The sequence below is a fragment of the Hibiscus syriacus genome, unplaced genomic scaffold, assembly GCF_006381635.1.
Source record: "Hibiscus syriacus cultivar Baekdansim isolate YM2019G1 unplaced genomic scaffold, ASM638163v2 tig00110656_pilon, whole genome shotgun sequence".
In the NCBI taxonomy this organism is placed as follows: Eukaryota; Viridiplantae; Streptophyta; class Magnoliopsida; order Malvales; family Malvaceae; genus Hibiscus; species Hibiscus syriacus.
This window is the reverse complement of record NW_024062816.1, coordinates 1,036,858-1,054,988: the sequence shown is the minus strand read 5'-3', so window position 1 is coordinate 1,054,988 and position 18,131 is coordinate 1,036,858. Positions and strand designations below refer to the sequence as shown.

The following is an 18,131-nucleotide window of genomic DNA, read 5'->3' as shown; positions in this document are numbered from 1 at the left end:
ATATACATTCTAATAATATTTTATTCTTTTAACCAAACACTGTAATCTTACATTCTTGCTGAACGAACCAAACACAAAATATAACATTAATATTGTTATAAATCTAATTTTCCTTACAGGAATATTCCCAGTAATTATATTCCGGTAATCTTTTATTCGCACTGATAATTTTACATTCCGTGAACCAAACACACCCTTAAGGTTTTTAACTTCCAATATTTTCAGAAAAAGAAACTTTAAATAATTTTATCGATCAGTAAATATAAAGACTTATTTTTATTGATTGAATATATTTCTCGGATATTATATATGATTTTTATATTAGAAAAATCGTGGAGTCGATATTGTACATAGGGATGGGTATGGGATCCGAACTCGACGGGTTCCGACCCGACCCGATCGGGTCGTGTCTTTTAAAAAAATTTAGGTTCGGGTCGGGTTGGTTTTTTCAATGAGATGTTCGGATCGGATTCGGATTAGGGTTAGGGTGAAAAATACCTAACCCGACCCGAAAAAATATATAATGTTACTTATATATTTAGAAATAATTACAATAATGTCTCTCTATATATTATTTTTTTAACTAAGTCATTGTTTTTATTGAATAAAAATAATATTTTATTATTATTTAGGGTCGGGTCCAATTTTTAAGTTATATATCGGGTAGGATTCGGGTCGAATGGAATCTTGTTTTGGTCGATTCGGATCGAATCTTGGGTGGAGGATTTCTTATTCTCGGATCGGATCGGGTGGACCAAAAATCCGACCAAACCCCGACCCATGCACATCCCTAATTGTACACGACTTCTACACGCAAAAAATATTGTGAAGTCAACATTGGACACGACTTTCATATTGGAAAAATCGTGGATCTAATATTAAGCGCAACTAATAGCATTTTTATTATGATTCAATGGTAAACTACACTATTGCTTAATTATTGTTAGATTTCATTTTAACCACTTACATTTTGATTTAATCAATTAGACAACTGAACTATTTAAATATTTCGATTAAACTACTATCTATTAACTTTTAACAGAGAATATGACATGACTGTTAAAAAATTTGGTATAATTACATATTTTGTTCTCAATATTTATATATCTATCAATTTGTTCATAATTTAATTCAATTAAAATCAATTTAATATCTAATTAGGTGGTGACACATGTTAGTACCTGATTAGAGGATGTTTTCTTAATTTTTATTTATTTAATCCAATGAAATTTTCATCCAATGACGTGATGACATCAGTAGCTAAGCACACGAGTGAATCACTCAACTAAGACTCCCATTTGATTTTGTATTACAACATTTTTCATATAAATGTTAACTCTAGCAGAAACACTAGATCTAGAAGAAATTGAGAGCAAATGAGAAAATGTTTATTGAATTAACATGCCTTGTAATCTACACAAGTGTGATACTTCTAGCTTAGCTGTAACAGAAAGTTCAACAGCTTCAACAACTTCTAAAACCGTTTACAACAACCTAACAACCTCTATTAACATACTAACAACATGCATTAGCAGCTCTTCAACACACATGCATACATTACATGGAGTATATCAACATTCTCTCCACTTCTTATTCCCTTCTTCAACAAGGAATCACTCGTAATTTTTCTCGGAATTGCTCAAACGCTGCCTTAGCCAGTGGCTTAGTTAGACCATCAGCCACTTGAAATCCAGCAGGCACATAACTTACTCAAAGCTGACCAACAACAATCTTCTCACGAACAAAGTGAACATCCAACTCAACATGCTTGGAGCAGGCATGACACACCATATTGACACTCATAGCAACAACACTTGTGTTATCACACCAAATAACATGCTCATCCTTCAGAGACACACCAAGATCGCTTAGCAAAGCAATAAGCTAGGTAACCTTTGCGGCCGAATCAGTAACACTCCTGTACTCAACTTTCATTGTGAAACGAGAGACAATCTTTTGCTTCTTTAAACTCCACACAACCAAACAATTCCCAGGAAATACAAGACATGGATTTGAGATCACTAGCATCACCATCCCACTCAGCATCTGAAAAGGCTTTGACTTGTAACCTAGCATCACCAGTTAAAAACACCAACCCATATTCGATGTACCCGCCAAATAACGCAAGATACATTTAACTACCACGAAATGTACTTCACGAGAAGACAACATGAATTGAGCCACCTTATTGACTATGAATGCAATATATGACAGAGTATGAAAGACATACAAGAGAGTCTTTACAATATTGTGATACTCACGAGCATTTGTCATTAGAGCACCATCTTGATCAGCAAGCTTTGCAGTAGTAACCATCGGAGTGCACGTAGAAGTTGCTTAAATCATGTTTGTTCTTTTCAACAAATCACAGATGTATGTTCGTTGACTAAGTGCCAACCCAGCACCAACTCGTTTAACTTATATTACCAGGAAATATGATAACTCGCCAAGATCCTTAAGCAAAAAAAGACAACTAAACATTTGAACAACCTGATTAACATCTACAGCAGAAGTCTCGGTGATTATAATATCATCAACATACACTATAATGTATATACAAAAGTCATCTTTGAATCTAAAGAACAAGGAAACACCTACTTTTTATTCGATAAATCCTAGTTCCAAGAAACTAGTTTTAAGTTTTTCATTCCAGTTGCATAGTGCCTGGCGGAGTCCGTAGAGCGTTTTGTAACTTACACACGGACGGAAACCATATGAAACAAACTGTTCAAACCCCGGAGGCTGTTACATATAAACATCTTCACTCAAATCACCATTCAAGAAAGCATTGTTGACATCTACCTATCTCAAGACCCATCCTTTTGTAATAATCATGGCTAGAAGAACATACACAATTGGAAACTTCACAACTGGGCTAAACATACCTTGAAATCATACCTAGGAACCTGAGTGAACCCTTTTACAACCAGACGAGCCTTGTATCTATGCACAGACCCATCAGGGTTTCACTTAAGCTTAAACAATCACTTTCACCCCCATCATGCTCCTATCATCAGGTAGAGGAAAAAGAGCTCATGTGTCATTCTGAATTAATGCAGAATATTCGGTGTGAACTGCAGCAGTCCAAAGAGATGACTAAAAAGCTTCATCAACAGTGGATGACACAGTATCATCAAGGAATGTAATGTAGGTTTTTGGTTTAAACACCCCACACTTACTACGAGTCAACATAGGGTGAGTGTTACCCATTGCAGTCATTGTTTGCTCAACAGGTAGTGACTGAGCCTCAACAACAGACTCTAGAACTAATGGAGCAGGTGAAGACTGAAAAACACTAAGAGCCTCAGGCAAGACAACAGACATATCACCTGGTATTGACTATATTGAGCTAGGTTCAGGAGTATCTAAGGACAAGTTAGTGGCAACTGTCACTCTAGTACAACCAGTATGCAACTTGTTAACATTGACAACTACGTCAAGAGACCTGCTCAACTCCGAAGCAGTTATTGCCTTTTTAACAGACCTAGCTCCTGCAAACGGAAAATGCCATTCATTGAACTTCATATGGCGAGAAACAACTACACGTCCATCAGGCGCAAGACAAAGAAGCCTTTTGTGTTGAGGGCTAAGACCTAAGAATGTGCAAGGTTGAGATCTAAAGTCTAACTTATGATTAACGGTCGCAAATGAGGAAAACATCGACACCCAAACACCTTGAGTAGACCATAACCAGGCTTCTTGCTAAATAAAAACACTCAAAAGGGACCTTCCTATTAGCACATTCGAAGGAAGTTTATTAATCAGATGAACAACCATAACCATTGCATATGACCAATAGTGAATTGGCATGGAAGCCTGAGCAAGCAAGACTACAGCAAGTTCAATAATATGCATGTGCTTACACTCCACTACACCATTCTGTTCTGAAGTATGTGGGCATGTAACACGATCAGAAATACCAGCCTCAGTGAGTATACGCGACAACCGATGATATGCGTCTCCTAGTCACTTTAAACAACCAAAATTTTCAGTCCAAATTGTGTTACTACAAGCTGCTAAAGAGTTGAAATGTATGAGTAGCTTGAGACTTATCCTTAAGAAGATACAACCACGTATGTCTAGTGCATGCATCAACAAAACTAACATAGTATCTATAACCATTCAAAATAAACTGGAGATGACCCCTATAAATCAGTAAAAACAAGTTAAAGGTGACTCATACACAATTGATAATCAGAAAAGGAAAGCTTATGACTCTTGCCAATGTAACAAGCAAAACATATTTCATTAACCTTTTGCTAAACATATACATTAATCGTTTTGCATATTTGCTCAAGCGTTCCATGTGCAAGATGCCCAAGGCGTTTATGCCATAGGTCATACAAACTATGTGAAGCAACAATATTATTAGCTTCAAAATGAGTACTCCTATCACACAACACAATCAACTTGAAAAGAGTATAAGCCATCATTCTCTCAACCCTGCAACAACACATCGTTAGTCTCTTCATCATGAACACAGCAGCATGATGCATGAAACTCAAAGTACACTTCATTGTCTCTAGCAAGCTTTGACTGAGAGCATATTTCTTGTTATCTTAGGTACATGAAGAAGATCATTCAATAACAATGCTCGTGAAGAAGAACAAAAAATAGATTTACCAATAGCTCGAATAGGAAGTGAACCTCCATTGCCAATAATAAGTTTACCTGGACGTGATAAATCTTTTTAATTGATGACATTAGCTGAGTCAGGGGTTACGTGGTGTGTAGCTCCAGAGTAAACTACCCAATGATCCATTATACTGGTGGTAACATGGCTCTGCGGTTGTGAGGAGTAGCAAACCTGTGCCTTAGCTCGAGCTTTTGTACAACAAGAACAATCTTCAACACTGATAGTAGCTGGTTCCAAACTAGAGTAACTAACAGATCCTGAGTCACCACGAGGCGTAACACATTCAGTCGTTCTACCAGTAAAGGTCTGATCAATCCGGTACCGACAGTCAACAACAAGATAACCATTATTTCTACGACCACGGCCTCTCATTCGACCTCTAGAGACAGATCCAGATCGTCCAGAAGTACGATCATGAAACCCATGATTTGGAGCCTTCGAACTAGATCCAGACTGAACTATATGAGCACTCGTCATAAAAGAATCCTCTTGAGAATCAAACCCAACAAGTTGAGTTTCTACATCAATCAACATTGAATAGATTTTATCAAGAGATAAAGCATATTTCATGGTGGTTATGAACACGATATACGGTTGATACTCTTAGGGAAGTCCTTTCAAGATGCTTGCAATATGCTCGGCCTGAGGAATCACACTGTCACACGATACTAACGCATCATAAATCTCTTTAATGTGAGTAAGATGCATACGCATTCTATCATTCCCTTTCTTAAGGGACTGAAGCTTATAGTGGAGACTGATAACCGCTGTGGTATATTGGTTTGTAAAAAATTACAGTACCACACTCTAGATCGCCTCTGCCGTCTTCGCTCCAACAAGCTGGGATAATAAATGAGGGTTGATCGTGGATAGTAACCAAGAGACAAGTGCACTATCTTGAGAAACATGGTCTTCATACAACTCATTCGACACCGGTTCACCATGATCATCCACCACCGTTGTAGGAGGGACGAATAATCCAGTTAGCAATCGTTCTAATTGGTGACTACGAACCGTTAGCAGAATTTGCTGCTTCCAAAAAAAATTGGACTCATCAAGAATAATATTCACCTTCTTGTTTGTGAAGGCCTTAACTTAGGAAACTCCATCAAGAAGATGATGCAACAAGCAGTAGAAAACCTCAGGAACAACCAACAAATAATACCATGTTAACTCTAGCAGAAACACTAGATCTAAAAGAAATTGAGAGCAAATAAAAAATGTTTATTGAATTAAATGCCTTGTAATCTACACAAGTGTGGTACTTATAGCTTAGTTGTAACAGAAAGTTCAATATCTTCAACAGCTTCTAAAACCGTTTACAACAACCTAACAACCTCTTTAGCATACTAACAACATGCATTAGCAGCTCTTCAACACACATGCATGAATTACATGCATAGACTACATGGAGTATCTCAACAATAAATTATTGGATAACTACGAGTGACCACTAAACTATTATCCATTTTCATTTTAACCACTAATTTTCGATTTGATCAATTAGACCCCCCCAATTATTTAAATGCTCTAATCAAGCAGCTGGAACGTTAAATTTGAACGGATGTGGTGATGTTGTAGGTAACAAATTGGCATATTATATACTTAGTCCTTGATATTAACACACTCTATCAATTTGGTCACCATTTTAATTCAATTAATAAATTTAACCCTTCAATTTGAAGGTGTACATGCCATCATATTATTATGACATATTTACATAGGGAAATATGTCATAAAATCTACTGGTGTGTAGCACTTCGAATTGGAGGGTTAAATTTCTTTATTTGAATTAAAATAATGACTAAATTGATATATTGTGTGAATATTAAGGACCAAATATATAAATATGCCAATTTTATTAATTGACACATCACCACATCCATTAAAAACTAAAGCCCAGTTGAAGTATTCAAATAGTTGGGTGGTTTGATTGATCAAAAATCAAAACGTCAATGGTCAAAATAAAAATAAAAATGGCAATAATTTAATAGTCACTCGTGTATTTTACCTTAAATTATTTCAATTGATGACAAAAGAAAGTGAAAATGATACCAAGGGGATTTGAACATAGGATTATAAGGATAGATAAAATCACCATACACCACTAAACCAAATTACATATTTAAGAAAAATTTTAATATGCTTAACATATTCTTAATTTTTTATATTATTACATTAAATTACAATTTATATATATATAATTATTAATAAATATATCTAATTTTTTTAGTGGAAAAGAAGGCAATGCCATTTCAGAGTTCTATTTGTCCTATGAAAAGAGGTCCATGAATATCTCTATGTAAAATATCAAGGTGTGGCAGAAAGAATCCAAAACAAGGATAGAACCATCATATGGGAGTCCATTTTGGCAATAGAATTTGCCGCTTCATTAGCTTCACGGTTAATCTTCATGAAAACAACTGACCAAGGGTCATATAGAGGGCCGCTATTGATCGAACCAAAGCATAAGGGCTGTCAATGGAAGGAGGAGAAAGGAGACCGTGAGCACTGTTGTCCGTTGAACGATAACACGCTCAACACCACATTGCCAAGCTATTCAGGGCCCCTCGAGAATACCCCAGAGCTCAGCTTCAAGCACGGAAGTTTACCCAATGTATTTACAGACAGCCACCAAACAATCAACAGTGGAGTTTCGAAGTAGATCTCCAGGCGATCTGGTGTTGGTTAACCGAGAGAAAGCCATCTGTATTGAAGCAGAGGCTTGCCTCATCCGGGAAGACCACATCATCGATAAGGGAACAAGGTTAACATTTACAGCTCGAGGTTCCTGTGCAGCAATGATGCTCGGCTCCACGAGACCATGCGTGAATGATCATTGTGGGCTCCATGGAATCACCTTGGAAAACCGGGTTATTCCTGGTTTTCCATAACTGCCAGACTATCGAATAGAACAAAATATTCCACGTACCGTTGATCTCCTCACAAAAGGAGAGGGTTGAAGTTATGGGAAATCCAAGACTCAAGGGGGAGAGTGAAGAAGGCAGCCGAACCATACGAATCTGCGAGAGAGCTCCACGTCTGGCGCGCCACAGAAATCCCGGACAATATGCAGGAGGGATTCAGCCGCTTGGTGGCAACGGGAACAGTAAGGATCGTACCTATATGTCGAGCACATCGAACCTTATTTGTCAGGAGATTGTCTTGAATCTCTAACCAGAAACCCGCGCAACTGTTCATGAACTGCTTGCTTCCAGATTAATGTCCACCGAGGATTTATTATTCCAATTATGTTTCTCGATGGAGGTGCAGGCGCTCTTGACTGAAAACTGAAAAGCGAAGCCGGGGATCTCCATCCAATAAATCCGATCCGGACCTGCATCGGGTAAAGGAGGCTGTATGCCCTAGATAGGAGGGAGAGCAATGGGATCTAACAAGGCCTAAATCACCTGCCAATTCTTTGTTGCCTTTAATGGAATCATTCACGTTGAATGTTGAACCGTTTAGAATTCAACACGTTTGTTTTGTATATCTGAATGATTTAGTGCTGACTGATTCAACAAAATAGTGTTGAATAATTCAGCACAAAAGTACATTCTGAATCATTCAGAGCAAGTTATCAAACAACATGTCACATTCAGAGTCAAATCATTCTGAATCATTCAGCATCTGAATCATTCAGCATTTAATCATTCAACATTTAAATTATTCAACGCTTAATCATTCTGATGTAAACAAACCGCCCCTAAATACCATTAGGGTGCGTGACATCACAAACCCGTAATTTCTCATCAACTTGAGCAAGAGAAGCGTAAGCAGACGAGACCCCAAGGTTAGGCATCCAGAGGTCATGCCAGAATCGGACCCCTTCACTATTACCAACGACTACGCATGTGGCGGATAAATATATCTAATATTAAATTACACAGTTAAAGAAAAAATTTAGTATGTTTTATATATTTGTTTTATAATGTGAAAAGTATTCTTACTTTTTATTTATTAATTATAACTTAATATTAAATATGTATTATTAATAAATACATATATAATAAATTATAATTTAATGAAATAATATAATTTAATAGAAAATTAATTTCATATAAAATTACTAATATAATTTAATAGAAATACTTTTTAATAAATATTAAATTATAATTGATAAATATAATATTAATAAAATAAAAATTAAGAGATATTTTTTTACACTAATAAAAAATTACGAAAATATTATATATTATATTTTTCCTTTGTGTGTAATATGTCTTAATTGTTTTGGTTGTTTTTATTTCTGCTTACAATACTAGGTCCAAATCCCCTTAATATCATTTTCACTTTTTTTTCATTAATCGGAAATAAATTATATAAAAATATGTTGAAATATAAAATCAAATTTGAGGCTTAGTTGAGTGGTTTAGGTCTTATGTTAGGCTACATAGTTGTCCCAAGTTTGAATCTTCTTTGGTGCAACCCTATTTATTTCATCTTTGTAGTATTTGTCACCATTAGAGTTGTTCATGGATGGTTAATCGTCGTTTAGTGTAAACAGACAGTTAACCGTATCGTTAGTCTAAACGGTCGGTTAACTGTTATAATGGATATGAAATTTTCTTAACTGTAACCTAACCATTGAAAACGGTTAACCGCTAATGGTTAACCATTATTAACGGTTTCGGTTATAGGTTAACCTACAACTAACCTATTATAATTATTTATCAATTGTTTTCATAATTCATACTACAAAAAAGTGTAGCATTAACATATTTACATCGATATAAGTGAATAATGTAAAAAATATATCACTTAACACATACTTATACCGGTGTAAGTAAATAAAATAAAAAAGTGTAGCACTTAACAGATACTTACACTAGTGTAAATGAATTAAATAAAAAAGTGTAGCACTTAACAGATACTTACACTATTGTAAGTGAATAAAAAAAACTGTAGCACTTAACCCATACTTACACCAGTGTACGTACTAAGTATGTACATCCCTAAATATTACCTAACAATAACATATAATTATTGGTGTAACTATATTTCTATATTATCAATGAAATAAAAAAAAATTAAAAATAATAAAATATATATTAAGTTATTGATACAAATTTTTATATATATAAGTTATAAGTAATAGGAAATTATATTAAGTTATTTTTGTAAAATATAATAAATTAGAATCTTATAAATTTAATTTGTTAACTGTTAATCGTTGGTTAATCGTTTAACAAAATTCGTAACTGTATTAACCGTTAAACATCATTTTTAGTTGTTCGATTAATTGAAATCGTTTAGTATTAACGATTAGGTTAATTAATGTTAAATATAATGGTTATATCAATTAACAGTTATGGTTAACGATTACTGGTTTTTTTAAACCTTTAATCACCACCTATTGGATGAAAAATTCAATGGATTAAATAAATAACAAATATTAATAATTAAAAATCTGTAACATCCTCAATATCGGGGTTAGTGACTAAATTAAAAAACTTCAGAATTATTAGCCAAAGTAGATAAATTTAATAGTTTAGGGACTTATATTGTAAATTATGTATAGGATTAAATATCAAAGAAGGAAGAATGGAAGGGTAGAATTGTCATTTGATAGCAAGATAATTAATTTGAGAGATGTTATATTATCATCGCGTGGGAAATGAAGGAGTAAAAGAAAGCTTCCAGAGAACTGTTCTTCACTCTTCTTCTTCTACTGTGAGATATAGCAAAGGTGAGTTTCTTGTGAGTTGATTATTTGCTGAATTTAATGTTGGTTTATGATCCTTAGGTGATACTTAAGCTTAAGGAAAGCTTAAGTTATAGTAAAACTTCAAGATGAATGAGTTAGGAGAGATTAAAGATGAAGAGTTTATAAATGAAATCTTGGAAAAGAATTGATAAGTGGAATTTGAAACTAAATTTGACTTGTCAATAGATGAATTAAGAGATATGAAGTGATAGAATTGAAATTAGAACATGTTGAAAATTTGGTATGATTTTTTATTTCCATATAAAGGATGAGATTTTGAGTATAAGGATGTGTTAAATGCATAGGAATTGGTTTGAGAATGTATTCTTGAGTTAAGAGTATTAAGGGGCTAAGATATGAAGGATTTGAGTTGAAAGGAGTGAATTTTCGGGGGGTCAGAATGTGAAAATCTGGGCTTGAGTATCGGTACTGCTTCTCCAATACCGATACTTCAAGAGAAAAAATAATAATGATATTTGGTATAGGGGTACGATACCGTTTGAACAGTATCGATACCATATGTAGTAGTATCGATACCATGTTAAGGATCGATACCATAAACATCGAATCTAATTTTGGTATCGATACTAGAGGAGGTATCAGTACCATAGTAGAAGTATCGGTACTGTGCTTGTATGATACTACTTAAGTTAGGGAAGTATTGATACCCTATAGGGAGTACCGATACTACTTCAAGTAGAAAATGAAATTAAACCTTTCTTCTAGCTCAAGAAATTAAGGATCAAATCATAATTGGAATGTTGATATATATATAATTATGTAGATATCGAGCACAAGCAAAGTTCTGAAACGCCACAGAGTTAGAATCGATCAAAGAGAGAAATCAAGTCATAGAAGTGGAATTAGAATTAAGCAAGGCTAAGGTGAGTGCATACTATAGATATAGTTCAAAGGAATTAAGACTTGTATCTATTCCTATGTTAGTATTCACAGTACAATAGTTATGAACATGCATACATGATAATCATGTAAGATATATATATATATATAATATATATGGTTGTATGATTTGATAAATGATATATGATTCTTGTGAACATCAAATAAATAACACATGTTATATGATGAGATTGATGATATAAGTACATGTGATATGTGATAGAAAAGACATGTGATTACAAGGGAAATGACATAAATACAGATGATATGAAGTATAACACTAATTCCCATGTTATGTGATATGAGGCTATAGGTATAGTTGGCATGCCAAGAGTCGAGGGTTCATAGGTCCTTCGGGTCATATTCATAGGTCCTTCAGGACAAAATTTCACATGCCACTCAGTGGGACTTATACGAGCTGTAGTGGCAGCATATGTGCACAATCTCAATGTACTCGCATACCTTAAGTTCTCAGTATATGCATGGGGCTATAAAGAATATAAAAAGTGTGTGTATCTCCTTATATATCATGTTAAATTGGTTATTATGAATCATATTTAATGTGATGGAGTATGACATGGCGCATGATGATCTTAGTTGAATAATTGCATTGCATGTTCATATTTATAAGAAATGCATTATTATAGTTTATGCCTCATAAGTCTATGACTTAGCGTGTAAGCGTTTTACACGTAGGTATGAAGCAAGAAAATCAAACTTAGGATCTGCAGAGAAGTATATCTCCACTCGAAGATCAGATCAGAAGTGAATTCACAGTATGTATTTTTGTTGTATAAAAGATGTTAGTATAGGAAAGTAATTCATCTATGCTCTGATCATTTTTGTAATATTAGATAGTATTTATGTAATTATTAACTTATTGTAATGAAGTTTGAATTTCATGATTTTTTATAAGTTTTAAAAGTTTTGAATAGTCAATGTGACCTCAGATTCGTATCCGGGCCGGGTACGGGTTGCGGGTGTTATAACATCGATGGTTAAAATGAAAAATTCAGTGGTTTGATTGAAACATTTAAAATAGTTAAGTGGTCTTATTGATTAAATTAAAACATCGACTAGAATGAAATCTGCCAATAGTTAAGTGGTCAACAACAATGTAATTTACCCAATAAAAATATTAATAATTAAAATTCTAAGAATTGAATATAGTAACTCTTACAAGATAATATTAAATTAATTTTGATACCGAAAAATATTTTTAAATTCCCCTAAAATAAATGCTAAAATCAGGTATAAACTAAAATAATATTTTGCTATTTCAAGTGCTAAAAGAATGAATCAAATTAAATGGATTTTAACGGAGGAGTACTAAATGTGTTATTAATCCAAACGGAGATAGTGGTTGTAGGAGAGTAAATACAAGGATCGTTAATCGATTTAACCATTAATTTCATTATTACTGAAGAGGGATCAAATTGAAATATAAATCATGGCCATTGATATTTAAGTAAAAAAACACATCTCCTTTGTGAATTTACGAAAGTCCTTTCTAGTCATTAAGCCAAACAGCGGACTCCATGAACAGTACTTTGGCTAAAATATTGAGTTAAAGAATCAAATTTAGGTAAATTAAATTTTATTTTTTCAATTCATGTTATTTTAGTTTGAATTATTTTCATTTTAAAGTATATTTTTGTTAGGATTGTTTTTGGTTCAGGTTGCTTTCGATTCATATTACTTTCCATATAAGTTCATATTGGTCCAATTAAAATTCAGATCGATTTTAGTTCAATTCAATTTATTTCAGATTTCAAATTAAATTCGGACTATAATGTTCGAGTCTATATTAAATTTTGAGATAAATATATTTGAATAATTGGATTCGGATTAAGCACTACCAGATGTAAACAAGGTTTAGGGTGGGATATACTTGAAATCCAAATTTCTTTATATTAAATGTACATTTTCTTGACCACGTCTATCCTGACATTTTATCTGTATTCATCCCATTTTATATATCCATCTTAAGGATCAAGTTTCACAGGTCTAGTGGAGCCAAAGTCTCAAAGGAAATCTTATACCCATAAAAGGGAAAGAGCAATTCAACCAGTTACGAGTCGGACTTCGGAGCCGCCATCAACCACCATCAAAATGGTTGTCTCCGATCAGTGATAACACCACAAATGTAATTGGTCAACGGGAGGCTCCAGTGGATTGACTAAACTCTCCTTTGGATACTATTAACCCTGTTTTTCTATTATTTTTCTTCTATTTTTCTTCTTAGTTTATGGTCAGTTTCATAACGTGTAAATAGTATTTTGTTTCTTGTAAATGCATCTTCCAATTTTTTTCCATCCATTTAACTACAGTTCATCTTTAATTTGTCCTGGAGAGCAACAAGATCATGTGCCATGGGATTTCTCAGGCAAAAGCTACTTTATTATGGCTTGTTTCCAACGGAACAAAATTCGAAGAAAATCATTGTGCTTTTCAAAATGATAGGAAGCTATATTCGGACCCCACATTAGCTCCCCAATGAAGGAGACAAATGCAAGTCGAAACCACGTCTATTGTCTAGGAAGACGCACTTGCAATGGCGGATGAGGGAACACTGTGTCATGGGATGCTACAAGGGAACTCGGCAGCCCTTGAATCTTGAGATTCCCATACAACATGGAACATATTCATGCATGCATGGTCGGTTCAAAATGATGCATGTCAGCTGGCAACAAAGGGGATTTCAAGCAAAGGACCACTACAATTAACCACAAAGTTAAGAAACATGGATAACCAAAGCAATGTACATTTGTGACCCATTAAAATAATTAATATAATTGTTGAGGGGAAAAGTGGGATTGGGGTCGTGATTCATTGTACGTCATTTCTAGTTTGGATGGAGAGTCACATATTGTGATTTAATGAGTTGAAACATATAATGAATAATACAAAGGTTCAATCAGAGAGATAGAGAGTGTTGACAGGAAGTGAAAGTTCTCTCCTTCAGCTTTGCATGGTGATTTATATGCGGGCTCTTGATGTTTGTCAGATATAGGATGATGATGACTATGTCAAACAGAGGATGCTTGTGTCAGATAGTAGATCTTATTTGACAGATCATGTGAGTCTCTCAGTAGATGCATCAAGAGATTGTAGTTGGTTGGAGGATGTGGGACTCCAAACACTTCGAAAATTTTTAGGAATTTAAAAGATTAGATATATGAAAGAATGACAATAAAAACATGACTGGTAAAAAAAAATTAAAGAGATAAAATATATATATATATATATATATATATATAACGTTTGAGGGTGATTAATTAATTAATTAATTAAGCCGACTGCCGCCATAGTTAAACATATTGAAGTTAAATAACTTCATTGAGAAATGGGGAGACCGAGATCTTAGGAGAGTATAATCATCACCATAGCGTGGAAGCATTAGCATACCTACTTCCCAAGAAAATGTTAACCGTATTGAAGAAACCTACACTAATTTTTCTACATTGGATTAAGTTGACGTTTGTCTTCTTATGATCACACTGATCCATATAATAATGCAATAGGAACATTCCAGGCCCAGTTTAAAAGCCGAAACACTCCACATCGAACTGTAGTAAGTTCAGTGCTTGTCATCAAAATTACCAACTTTCCTCCGATGGAGAAATCTGCGTTTTCAATATTGATCTATATGGTTGCAATACTATCATTTGCAGGCTGTGCAGCAGCCATGGTGCGTTGCGGTCCTTGTGGTCGCATTCCAGTGCCTTATCCGCTTAGCACGGGGCCTAATTGCGGTGATCAAGCGTACAATATTAGGTGCACTGCCGGAGCACTATGGTTCGATGCTCTAAAGGGATCTTACATGATCATATCCATCAATCCCCTAACTCAGCGGATAATTCTCCGACCTCCGAGCTTTCTTGCCAACACTTGCGTTTCTGGTGATATCGGCACGCAAGGGATCCAGCTCGACGATAATCTCCCTTTCAACATCACTGGCAGTAACACCATTATGTTGCTTAACTGCACGGATGCAATGTTGCACTTGCAGGCACCGATAAACTGCACATCGACGAGCATGTGTCACAACTATCAAGGATAATGCAGCCGAATGCATGAGGACTCCGTTGTGTGTGTGTTCAAGACGGTGGCTCGCAAACCGCATATGTGGTGAGGGTCACGACGGAGGGTGTCTAGCGTATCAAAGCTTTGTGAACTTCGACACCGTCAATCCTCCAAAGAAATGGCCGGAGCCGGGTTTGGAGATAGAGTGGGCATCGCCACAAGAACCGGTTTGCAAGACGCAACTCGAATGCAAGAACTTGTTTCATTCGAGTTGCTTGGCTGATCCTATGAATGTTGGATCAATGAGGTGCTTGTGCAAGAAGGGGTTTACCTGGGATCCTATCAACGGATTATGTCGAAGTAAGTGAACATTTCCCCCAAGTCTATTCCTATGTGGCCATGAGTTTTTCAAGATACTATATGTTCTCTTTCTTTAGGTGCAAAATGCCGACCGGGGAAACGCTGCAAAAATCAAAAGAAGTTAACGGTACTGATTTGTGGTAAGCATTGGACTAAATTCACTTTATGAAATCATGTTAGGGTAGGGGTGTAAATCAACAAGCTTGAACGAACAAGACTTTATTTGTGTTCATTGGTTTATTTTTTAGTGTTCGTGTTCAATTCATTTAAAGTTTGCAAACATGTTTATCATTCATTTAATATTGGACAACCAACACTCCCTTTTGCCATTTACTTTCTAACCAAAGAAAATGGTAAAATATGCCACCAGTCCTTAAGCTCTTTAGGTTTCATAGTTTGAACTCCAAAGTTTATCATGTGTTCAATTTATTCTTTACCTCCACCAATATTTAAAATGTACAAAAATAAAATGAAAAAAAGAACCGGATAAACAAGCCAATAAACAAGTTTATTCATGAATATAATCAAATCGAATGCATCTTTATTCTTGTTCATTCGTCTATTAAATAAACATAAAAATTTTGTTTATACTAATTTATTTATTTTCATAAACAAATATAAACTAACGATAACAGTTTGTCGGACTATCAATTCATTTATACCCCTATGCTAGGGACAACTCTGTTTTTCCTTCTAGGTTCTAGCAATAATGATCGGAATTCTAGTGCATAAACAACGGCAACGCATAAAAAAAGAATTGCAGAAGAGAGTAATTAAGGAGAGGGAAGAGATGTTAAGGACCAAAAACAATGGCAAATCATCGAGAATCTTCACCGGCAAGGAAATAACAAGGGCCACCAACAACTTCTCTGTGGAAAAACTGATAGGATCCGGCGGTTTCGGGGAGGTCTTCAAGGGCACTCTCGACGACGGAACACTAACGGCCATCAAACGTGCAAAGCTAGGGAACACCAAGGGAACCGATCAAATCCTCAACGAGGTTCGAATTCTTTGCCAAGTGAATCACAGGTGCCTTGTTAGACTACTCGGTTGTTGCGTCGAACTCGATCACCCTCTCTTGATCTACGAATTTATCCCCAACGGAACGTTGTTCGATCACCTCCATTGTCATCTTTCTGGCAAATACGCTCCGCTAACATGGCTACGCCGGCTTCACATCGCGCACCAGACATCGGAAGGCCTTGCATACCTCCACTTTGCAGCAGTGCCTCCCATATATCATCGTGACGTGAAATCGTGTAACATTTTACTCGACGAAAAACTTAATGCCAAAGTTGCTGATTTCGGGCTGTCGAGGCTAATCGAGAGAACCGAAGGCGGTGATAGTCACATCTACACATCTGCACAAGGGACACTCGGATATTCGACCCCGAATATTACCGGAACTTTCAGCTCAGCGATCGGAGCGACGTTTATAGCTTCGGGTTGTTCTACTTGAGCTCTTGACGTCTAAGAAGGCTATAGATTTCAACAGAGAAGGGGAGAACGTGAATTTGGTGGTGTACATGAAAAATGTAATGGATGAAGAAAGACTGATGGAGGTTGTGGATCCGGTGATCAAGGAAGGGTCTACGAATTTGGAACTGGAAACGATTAAAGCATTGGGGCTGCTCGCAGCATCATGTTTGGATGACAAGAGACAGAACCGACCTTCGATGAAGGAAGTTGCAGATGAGATTGAATATATTATCAGCATTGCTAGTGGAGAGATTTCTGACATAAATGTGAGGAGGATCCCTCAAAGCAATGATTTTTTATTCACTGTTGTTAAATGTAAGATATTTAGATTTCACCACTTCTATGCTGGTCTCCCTTGTACCACATTGTCATGTGTCAAAGAAATGTACTAATTGGAGAAATTTAACAATTGCAGATCCTGTAGAGGAAACAAAAATGAAAAGAAAACAATGCAATGCAACATTCCAAATCAATACAGAAACTAGTGTGTAAATTCGATGAATTATTCATGAATCATTTGTATATTATTCATTTATGTTTGTTTATCAAGTTAAATATGGATAATTTTTTTTGTACATTTAATATATTAACGAACACGGACAAAGTTGTGTTCGATTTGTTTATATTCATGAACAAACTCATTTGAAAGCTCGTTTATAAGCCTTTTTTCTTGCTTCTCATTTTCCTTTTATTTAAATTTTACATTTTAAATACGAATAATGATAAGGACTAAGAGAAATATATGATGATTTTAGGGTTCAAATGTGAAGTCTAAGGAGCTTAAGGGTTAGTAATTAATTTATCCTTTTCTTTTTTAATAAGAGGATAAAAAATGTGCAACGAACATATTGACAAACACTAAATGAACATGTAAGCCTTTTTCGTTCATCATCATCGTCCAAGTAGGTCTTATATACAAACTAGATCATCATTCTTATTCGTTCAAACTCAATTTATTTATATCCCTAAAAACCGAAAAATAATTCCAAAATCAAGTCACAGGTCATACATTCATCGACAATA

At 35.1% G+C, this 18,131-nt stretch overlaps 1 pseudogene; it reads left to right on the top strand.

Annotated features, from left to right (window-relative positions):
• The first annotated feature begins 14,843 nt into the window (after window positions 1-14,843).
• LOC120137309 lies at window positions 14,844-17,500 on the top strand (annotated as a pseudogene).
• The last annotated feature ends 631 nt before the right edge of the window (window positions 17,501-18,131 follow it).